The sequence below is a fragment of the Lutra lutra genome, chromosome 6 (assembly GCF_902655055.1).
Source record: "Lutra lutra chromosome 6, mLutLut1.2, whole genome shotgun sequence".
NCBI classification, from domain to species: domain Eukaryota; kingdom Metazoa; phylum Chordata; class Mammalia; order Carnivora; family Mustelidae; genus Lutra; species Lutra lutra.
The window spans coordinates 136345608-136356695 of NC_062283.1; positions in this window are offsets into that span (position 1 = coordinate 136345608).

The following is an 11088-nucleotide window of genomic DNA, read 5'->3' on the forward strand; positions in this document are numbered from 1 at the left end:
GGGTTAAGCCGCTGCCTTCGGCTCAGGTCATGATCCCAGGTCCTGGGTTCGAGCCCCACATCGGGCTTTCTGCTCAGCAGGGAGCCTGCTTCCTCCTCTCTCTCTGCCTGCCTCTCTGCCTACTTGTGATTTCTCTCTGTCAAATAAATAAATAAAATCTTAAAAAAAAAAAATCAAAAGCCATGTTAAAAGTCTAAGTTATTAAAGATGACAGTTCCTTAGATTATTATATAGAATCATTTGCAAACATTCAGAAATGGCAAAGCCAAAGAAAACAAGCTTGAAATAGTTGCCTTACAAGAAAGTGTCATTTCTAAAGATTAGAAGTATTGTGACCCAATATGTTATGTTCATACTACAGGAGGCAGGAACATATTTGCCTAAAGTGTCAATTTTTTTTTTAACCTACAAAATAAGTATTTGAACTAGAATATTAGATGACACATTTTCTGGCCTTTGAGTCTGGTTAAGTCAGTAAGTCAAGAAGTACTTTGAAGTGTTTACTGTGTGCCGGTATCCCTCCAAGCACTAGGATTCAGCAGTGAATAAGATAAGCAAGGTCTCTGCTCTCATGGTATCTCTGTTCTAGTGGGTTGGAGATAAAAATAATCAGTGAGAGTCAGAGTATACCAAGATGGGAATTGGAGACTCCCGACCTCCCCTTCTTTCAAATACACCAAATACATAACCACACATGGAGCAACTGAGAACCAGAAACTAGCTGAGTGACTCCTGTGTATCAGGCAAATTAGAAAATACCCACATCAAAACAAACAGAAAAAGGTGAGACAAATTCTGGTCTTAAACCCCACCCCTGGCACAGTATCATACAATCAGAAGGGAACGCCCATCTCCCAGCTTTTCCCTGAGGAACAAAGGATTTATACATACCACCCTAACTTTTAAGGTGTCCACCAGACGATAGACCTCCAAAACAGCTCTAAATGCCAAACAGTTTATTTCCAAAAGACTCACAAGACAATAGCAAACAAAAGGAGTTCTTATCAGGCACAGGGCACTCCAGGGTTCAGCACAGAGGGAGCAGGCAAAAACACCCATCTTCCAACTGTTCACACAAAAAAGGGGATTCATCTGCATACTTTAAAAGCTTTGCCTGAGGGCCAGACTTCTAACTTAGTAGGAACTGGGAAAGGGTTACAATCTTCCCCAGGTACTAGGAAAGCTGGGGTTTTTTTGGATTTGACACAGAAAAACAAAGGAAGTAAAAGCACAAACAAGTAGGACTACATTAACCTAAAAAGCTTCTGCACAACAAAGAAAATCATCAGTGAAATGAATGTTTTAACCACTAAAGAACACCAATGTCTACACTCTCAAGCAATGATTATCATGTGAATAATAATACTACTACTGATAATTGCTGTTCTATAGGCTCTGAAGGGGACAAAAAGAGAATTCTCAAAATATTTTTGCCAAGCAAAAGAAGTCATCATATTATGAAGTTTGATAATCACTACTTTAGAGTCAAATGATATATAAAATAATGACATTTAACTCAATCCTTCAGATACAGTTTTTCTGGTATCTCTTGTCACAGTCAACAGTGCAGCAAGTTGTATAGGCCAAGAATGTAGATACTTTGCTTGTCACCTCCTCCTTCTCTGACACAGACCATATCCATCTCATCCACAGTACTTGTCAATTTTACTTCCTATAGCCTTGGCATCTGTCCACACCTCTTCAACCCCACTATGTTCCTAGCTTGAGCTCCCATGTGCCTGAACTGTGACAACCTCCTTTCAACTAGTTTCCCATTATTATTACTTTAAAGTATTTGCTTTATTTAAAAATGACACAGACTCACCATAGACTCACTCATTATAAAATACAGGAAAGTACAAGAACATAAAACAAGAAGTGGTATCTTAAATATTTATTTGAATAGGTCAAATCTTAGCCTATTCTTTACCTTGCCATATACCTTCCTTATTTGTTAAATTTCATTGCAATTATCCCTTGGTTGGCTTCATTTTTTATCAAGTAATACATTTTTCAATAAGAATTCAAGGGAAAGATATCTTTCCTGAGTTTTATGAATTTAAGAATTATGCTTTGAAAGAAAACTAAGCTGAACATTATATTCTTAGGTTGTCCAACGTTGTCTCCCAGCATCATATGAAATATGAAAAAAATTAAGCATCCTGCCCATGTGTTTTTTATTATTATCATTAACTTTAAGTTCTATTTCTCACAGTGTGTGTCTTGGTATTGCCTTTTCTGAGTCAAATTTTGTAGGATCTGAATGTTATCACCTTTATTATAGAAAAGGCAACTTTATCATCCACTGAAATATCTTCTCCACATGCTACATTCTCTTCTTGGGAACACAAATTATATGTCTGTTGATTTCCTTTGTATATCTTCCAGAAATATTACATCTTCAAATACTATTTATCCTATATTATCCTATTCATTTGTTTTCTTTTTTTGTGTGCTTTTTCTCAGTTCTCTAATTTATGTTGCCTTTAGTCAAGTTCATTCTACTTTTTACTACCTCTAAATTTTCCTGTAACTCTATAATGGTTTTATTTTTCTTTCATTTCTTCATGAGCTATGTCAGTTCACTCTGGTTCTTTTAAGTTGACCTGTTCTCTTCTTTAAACTCTTTTTTTTTTTTTTTTTTTTTTTTTTTGAGCTCTGATACAACAAACACAGGCAGGGGTGCTTGGGTGGCTCAGCTGATTTAGAATCTGACCAGATTTGGGCTCAGATCATGATCTCGGGGTTGTGAGAAGGAGCCTTGCCTCTGGATCAGCCAGAGCCTGATTAAGATTCTCTCTTCCCTCTCTCTCTGCCCCTCTCTTCCTGCATGTGTAGTCTCTCTCTCTCTCAAAAAAGATAAGTAAATAAATAATTAAGAAGAAGAAGAAAAGAAAGAAAACACAAGCATATACGTTTTCACAAGTAATACAATAGAGGACTGAATTCCAGATGTCTTCTTCTGATTCAAGAGCTGAAACTTATCAGACGTTACTTTTATCTTCCTTTTCTTCTGTTGTTGTTTTTTTTTTTTCCGTGACTGTCGTGTGTTTACATGCTTATTTTATTTATTTTCATGGTGCCACGTCTCCGCACACATCTTGCACTTGTTCCTCTCCGAACTGTGACTGGTGGCATTCACCACTGTCTGAATGTAAATTTCAGTTCAGACTTACCTCGGTGAAACACTCTCCAAAAATCTGCTGTTTTCTTTTTCATGAGCATATGCTCATTTTCATGAGCATACGATGCTATGCTCAGATTTTAGAGGTGGAGCTTTAATCTAATCCCATGCCTCTCTTCCGCGCCCTATCCACCAGCCTTTCGAACATCCTTCCCCTGGCAGTCTCTCTCCCTCAGAGGGAAGCTTCTTCAATGGTAGCGGTGTGTTCTTCTTTTTCCATTCCTGCCATTCTCCCTCCAGACTTGGAACTGAGCAATGTCAGTGACTCTCCCTACTTTTCTTTTGATCCATCCAAACCTTTGGATGTTGTTCTACTAATCAAGGGAACATTGGATTAACCTTTCAGAGGTATGGCACTTATTTTTAAAGATGTATGTCTTCTTCCTGAGGTTTAAAGTATTTGTGTCTTCTCTCAACATGCTCTCTTGTTTGGGGGCATATCTGATTATTATTTAGCAGTTGTTATTCATCATTTGTTGTCATCTCACTACTTGATAATTACACACACACACACGCATACACATATTTTTTCTCCCCCTTGCTGTGTCTCAAGAAAAATAAATAAAAATACTTTATTCTACCAACTTTAACCCTAGGTCTACACTTTTGGACTTTTCTCTTCCAATCTATTATCTTCACATGCCAAAGTAACCTTTGCAAAGTGCAGCTGCAAATCCTTCTTTTTGAAATCCTCCATAGAATTACATTCCTCATGCTGAAAAAAAAAAATTAATTAAAAAAAAAAAAAGAATTACATTCCTCTTAGACAGGCACTAACATTTATGACAAAGCCTACTTTTCATTGTATGATTCTATCCTAATTCCCCAGCCTCACCGGGAAGGTTAGGCACCACCCCGCTCCTGCAGCTCTGATCCCTTAGCCTTCTCTCCTGCTCTCATTTGCCTCAAGGACTCTGTGAGTGCTGATGTCTTTAACAGAATGTGCTCTTCCCTGCTCACCCACATCTTTACCAAATTAACAGCTCTCCTAATTCAGAATTCAGCCACCGCTAAGTTGCTTTCTCAAGGTAATTATCTGACTTGCCCACACTACCCTTAGTATATTCTCAAAATTTGCATCTTTTTTCAAAACACTTATCAGTTGGGACATTATACACTTATTCATTAAATGACCGGTTGAATGAGAAAAATGAATGACAGAGTAATATCTTAGTAACTATATTTACCATCTAAAATGATTGATAGAAGTATTTTAAGTAAATCATATTAAGCAATATCCATTTGACAATTGTTCAATAATGTGATTTTGATATGATTATTCATTCACTAAGATCTACATTATATGATGTTACTGATTTTGTTTGATTTCTTATGAAAATGATCTTCATATTTTCTTTGTTGCTGTACTCATACTTGTAACCCTCTTCCCGTCTTCTCTATGTATAGAAAGATACTTATATATACATATATGTACATATATACATATATATATGTATGTTTGTGTGTATAAATCAACTAGTAATTAAATAGATAAAACCCTCATAAGGATATTAGGAACATAGCAAACATGACAAATTCTTATGACCCCAAACAGGGTCACATATGTGAGTTCACAAGCCTTATGAACTTGTGCGAGCATCAGACTAACTTGTTGGTTTCTCAATATGATGGAGTATTTACTCAAACTTGACACTGCCTCTTATTGTAAAGCGTGCATTATTCATTTCAAGCTACATGCACCTTGCAACTGTTACTTCTGTCAACCCAAAACCTAATATCAAGAATATTTTAAAAAGAGATTAAGAGTCTATATAGAAAATGAGCCAAATGCCAATCTATCTTTAGGTCTAATACATGAAAAAAAAAATCAGCTTTGGCTTGAATGCTGGGATTAGAATACTATGTCTATGTTTGCACTGATTTCTCCCTCATGTTGCTAAGTCGTGAACAATATACATTAAATATCAATGAATAATCAAGCAGAATATTAGTACCAGATTGCATGAGCTCCATCTACTTTCTGGCTCACACATCAATAAAGCCCTTAAGAATGGCATTTCTTAAGCATTAGAAGCCATTTTAGCTTTCCATATGCCCCACATTTGCTGCTCACCAAGCTATTTTGCTTCCTTTGATGTTTATAAGTTTTGACTGTATCACCCTTTGTGATGCAGTTATGAATTTACAAGCTATAAGACTCAACTTTCAAAAATAAAAAGTTCATAAAATATTAGCTTTTAATGTCATTTAAACTAACTTTACTTAATAAAAACATCTGCACTTCATCATTTGTTTAATAATAAACTGTTGTCTTCTTTCCCCTCAGATGGTCCGTAGCACACTAGCCATGCTTTCTGCAGCAAGGGAGCCTGCCTTTAGGAAAAGCTAGAAAGCATCTTGTGGGTCTTTGTCAACATCTCCCCCCTCTAATGCCCACTGCCCTTTAATCCAGCACTCTTTTTCTCTCACCTATTCTACAGAAACAGCTCTCTGCTCTTGCCAGATTTCTAACAAAAATCTCACAATAAGCAATCACCCCAACTCACTGAGAGATATTTGACTTACCAGTCAATTGCTGGGAGGAGAGGTCTCACCTATACCAATTGGAAGACAATGTGCTGAATGATGGACACAAAGTTATGACAGGACGTGTGTTACATAGGATTCCTACCATTCATGCTCAAGCCCATCCTGCCGTTCGCTGGCTGTCTCAGCCTGTTCTCTTATCCCTTCCTTTCAAGGCTCATCTTTTCCTTTTTCCACTTCTGAATTTCAGCACGATCATGAAATGACTCTGCAAACTTACTTATCATTCTGGGTCCATTCTACTGTTTTCTTTCTTAAGATATTTCTCAGACCCTTTTGATTCTCTACTTGTTCTCTCCCTTTCTTAGACTCTGTCTCAGATTTCTCACACCCCCTCTCTTGCCTGCCAACAATCATCATCCTTAGGTATACAGTTGACCCTTGACCAACACTGTTTTGAACTGCATGGGTCCATTTATATGTACATATTTTTATAAACAAAGTACAGTACTATAAATGTATTTTCTCTTCCCTATGACTTTTTAATAGCATTTTGTTTTCTCTAGCTTCCTTCATTGTCAGAATAAAGTATATAATAAATATGGCACACAAAATCTGTGTTAATTAACTTTTTTATGTTATTGGTAAGGCTCTGGTCAGCAGTTGACTATGAGTAGTAAAGTCATTGGAGAGTCAAAAGTTATACACAGATTGCCAGCTGCATGAGCTTTCATGGCTCCTAACCCCCATGTTGTTCAAGGGTCAATTATATAATTATTAATTCTCATCCCTCATCAAGCCAGCGGGCATATACGAGCAGTAGCAAAGTTTGTCATATAAAAAGTCTTGGGATGCACAATAAGTTTGGTGGGAAGAAGGAGAATTGAAGTCCCCCTTAATTTAGGTTATTGAGCTTCCTGTAAGAGAAAGTACTTTTCTTGAAAGTCAAGGAAATATTTTAAAAAATTGATGATTTAGCCCAATGGGTGTAAGGGTTAATTTCATTGTTTTGTTTATTGAACAGAAATATTTTATTTTTTTTCTTTCCTTTTTAAATAGACTTTATTTTCTAGAGCAGTTTTAGTTTCAGAGCAAAACTGAGCAGAAAGAACGAGTTCCCGTATGCCCTCTGCCCCCAGTTTCACTGCTCTGACAATCTTTTATGCTCTACCTGTTCAGACCACCCTCTCCTTAGCCACCACTGATCTTTTTAACTGTCACTATAGTTTTGTCTTTTCCAGAATGTCATATAGTTAGAATCATACAGTATGTAACCTCTTAATATTGGCTTCTTTCATTTAATATTATGAATTTAAGGTAACTTCATGTCTTTCCATAGCCTCATAGCACATTTCTTTTTAGTTATAAATGATATTCCATTATCTGGATATATAACAGTTTATTTCTCTATTCACCCAGAAGGATATCTTGGTTGTTTCCAACTTTTGGCAATTGTGAATAAAGCTGCTATAAATATCTATGTGCAGGTTTTGTGTGGACACATTATCAGGTCCATTGGGTAAATACCAAGGAGTGTGATTGCTGGATCACATGATAAGAACTGTTTAGTTTTGTAAGACACCAGCAGTCTTCCAAAGTGAGTGTACCATTTTGCATTCCCACCAGCAACAAATGAGAGTTCCTGTCGTTCCACATCCTCATCAGGATTTGATGATGTCAGCATTCTGAATGTGGGCCATTCTGGTAGATGTGTAGAGGTATGTTGCTTTAATTTGCATTTCCCTGAAGACATATGATATAAGTTATATTTTCATATAATTTTTTGGCATCTATGTATTTTCTTTGGTGAGGTGTCCATTATTTAAGGTCTTTTGCCAATTTTTTAATTAGATTGTTGCTTAGTGTTATCTTATTCTTGAGTTTTAAGAGTTCTTTTCCTATTTTTTTAATTATTATATTATGTTAGTCACTATACAGTATATTATTAGGTTTTTTTGTTTGTTTGTTTTTCAAAGATTTTATTTTTTATTTGACAGACAGAGATCATAATGGGCAGAGAGGCCGGCAGAGAGAGAGAGGGAAGCAGACTTCCTGCCAAGCAGGGCTCGATCCCAGAACCCTGAGATCATGAACCAAGCCAAAGGCAGAGGCTTAATCCACTGAGCCACCCAGGTGCCCCTACATCATTAGTTTTTGATGTGATGTTCCATGATTCATTGTTTGCATATAACACCCAGAGCTCCATGCAATATGTGCCCTTCTTAATACCCAACACCAGGCTAACCCATTCCCACCTCCTCCCCTCTAAAACCCTCAGTTTGTTTCTGAGATTCCAGAGTCTCTCATGGCTTGTCTCCTCCTCCCCTTCATTTCTCCCTTCCTTCTCCTAACGTCCTCCATGCTATTGCTTATGTTCCACAAATAAGTGAAACCATATGACAGTTGTCTTTCTCTGCTTGAGTTATTTCACTTAGCTTAATCTCCCTGGTCCTATCCATGTTGATGCAAAAGTTGGGTATTCATCCTTTCTGATGGAGGCATAATACTCCATTGTATATATGGACCACATCTTTATCCATTCATCTGTTGAAGGGCATCTCAGCTCTTTCCACAGTTTGGCTATTGTGGACTTTGCTGCAATGAACATTGAAGTGAATGTGGCCTTCTTCACTACATCTGTATCTTTGGGGTAAGTACCCAGTAGTGCAATTGCTGGGTCATAGGGTATCTCTATTTTTAACTTTTTGAGGAACCTCCACACTGTTTTCCAAAGTGGCTGTACCACCTTGCATTCCTACCAACAGTGTTAGAGACTCCACAACCTCTCCAACATTTGTTGTTTCTTACCTTGTCAATTTTTGCCATTCTAACTGGTGTAAAGTGGTATCTTAATGTGTTTTTTTAATTAACATATAATATATTATTAGCCCCAGGGGTACAGGTCTGTGATCCATCAGTCTTACACAATACACAGCACTCACCATATCACATACCCTCCCCAATATCCGTCACCCAGCCGCCCCACCCTTCCCACCTCCCTCCACTCCAGCAACCCTCAGTTTGTTGAGTTTTAAGAGTTCTTTATGTATTTTGGACAACAGTCCTTTAACAGATGTGTCTTCTACAAATATTCTCTCCCAACCTAGTTTATCTTCTCATTCTCTCGACATTGCTTCTTCCAGAGCAGAAGTTATTAATTTTAATTAAGTTGAGCTTATCAGTGATTCCTTTCATGGATTGTCCCTTGGTATTATATCTAAATTTCCTCACCATACCCAAGGCCATCTGAGTTTTCTCTTATGTTTATTTCTAGGTGGTTTATACTTTTGCATTTTATGTTTAAATATGTGAACCATTTTAAGTTAGTTTTTGAGAGACTGAAGGTCTGTGTCTAGGTTAAATTTTTGTATGTGGATGTCCAGTTTCCAGCACCACTTTTTGAAACTGACTGTCTGTTCCATTGGTCAATTTGTCTATTCTTTGACCAATATCACAGCTTCCTGATTATTGTAACTTTATTGTTCATTTGAAGTTGAAGTGTCAGTTCTCTTTGTTCTTCTACTTCAATATTGTTTTGAGTGTTCTGGGTCTTTTACCTTTCTGAATCCCCAAAATAACTTGCTGAGATTTTGACTGGGATTGCACTGATCAACTTCATTTTTACTCACTAGAGGAACAGTAACTTTTACATAAAGAAAATCTAGTGATGGAAATTCAGATGTATTTAATTAGAGAATAAAAGTGGGATACTATTATTTCGAGGTAAGAGTGACTTCCTGATGGCTTCCAGATTTATCATGTAACTATACACATGACCTAGACAGTCATAAATTTAATCTTAGGAGGGAAAACTGAAAAATAACTCTACCAAAGAAGTTACACAAAAATACTGGAACCCTCCTCTTATCCTGGATCCCCTCAATAATTTCAAAAAGAATCTGAATAACAAGGAAGTTTGCTATATTACATAAAGATTACTAGGCAATGTACATAAATGACTGTGGATTTTGTCCATAATTGGAATGACAGTCAAATGTATGTAGCCACATTAGCAATAAGCAGCATATGAATGGAGACACCCTAATGAAGACCAAGAGAAACATTATGGAAATCCAAAGACAAAGTTCCAGAATGGATGAATATTAATGTGAAATTTAAATAATAATGGGCTAATAATGGAACCAACATATAACATTAGTCATATCTGCATCCATGCTAATTTAAATATTGCAAAGGTATTATAATTTTTTGCAATAAGATATTGTACTTTAGGTTTAGCTTTTTTTTAAGTAATTAATCAGCCATCAACAGTGGCCTTGTTAAACAAAGGGTGGTGCATAGAGGAAATTTTTTTTATTGTTATCCTTTTGTTTCCTTTATTAACATATAACTCCCTGTGGGCATAAATATATTGTTGGGTTCTCTTTAAGGTTTATCTCTAAATATCACATTTTAGTATCACAAATCACAGACCAAAGAAATCAGCATCTTTTCTTTGTTTAGTAGAGTGACTGTATTTCATAACAACTGAGCAGTATGCAATTTACATGCGAAGAAGATAAACACAGTCATGTTTTAGAATTTAGCTTATACAGAAGTTACCTCCTTCCCATTAACAAAGAGTCATTTTGAAGTAACATAGGAAAAACTGACTTTCAATTAAGCCTAAAGCATATACAAATCAAGTCTAATTAGTCCAGTCCTCTAAATATGATCTGCAATTATGAGATAAATCTACCCACAGAGATTTATTAAACCTTATCATTTTTAAACTGCAACTTCAATGAGCCTGCCTTTAGCTACACCCTGCAGTGACTAGCAAGGTTTCCTAATCCTTCTGGTTCCTCAGGTGCAATTTCCAAACAAAATTATATGAAAAAATTATTTCATGTTATTATTGCTGCTGGAACTAGATTTTGTGCTAACCTTTTTGTTTTCCTGTCCTCTATTTCTGATCTCCCATTTTCCTAACCAATAACCTCTAGAAATGAATGATGGTGGCTCTGTATTTACTTAACAGACAAAGGAGTTTACTGCTTCTGACATTCATTTAATGCAATCAGGAAGGTTAAGTTTGTGCATAAGCACAAAATGGTCACACAGGAGACAATAGATGTAGCAAAGGTATGGTTCTAAGGCTACCCACTATGCTGCCTTCATGATTACACTGGTCTTTGGATGGGCTGAATTGAAAAGAAGCATTAACTTGAAATAATACGCAACCCAGAGAAATATACTTGAGAAACAGAATCACATGCACATGATAGAAACAATAGTTGGTTAGCTCATCTTTCCCCAAAAAACAACCTTCTTAAAATATTGTCAAATTCTTTGTTCATAACTGCTTTTTCTTTAGTCAGGAAATAAGTTTTCCTTGATTTTTAACAATGCTACCAGGAAAAAGAATCTTTCTTTGCTTAATGCTGGTTTTCTCCTATTAATAAAGTCATTGAGTT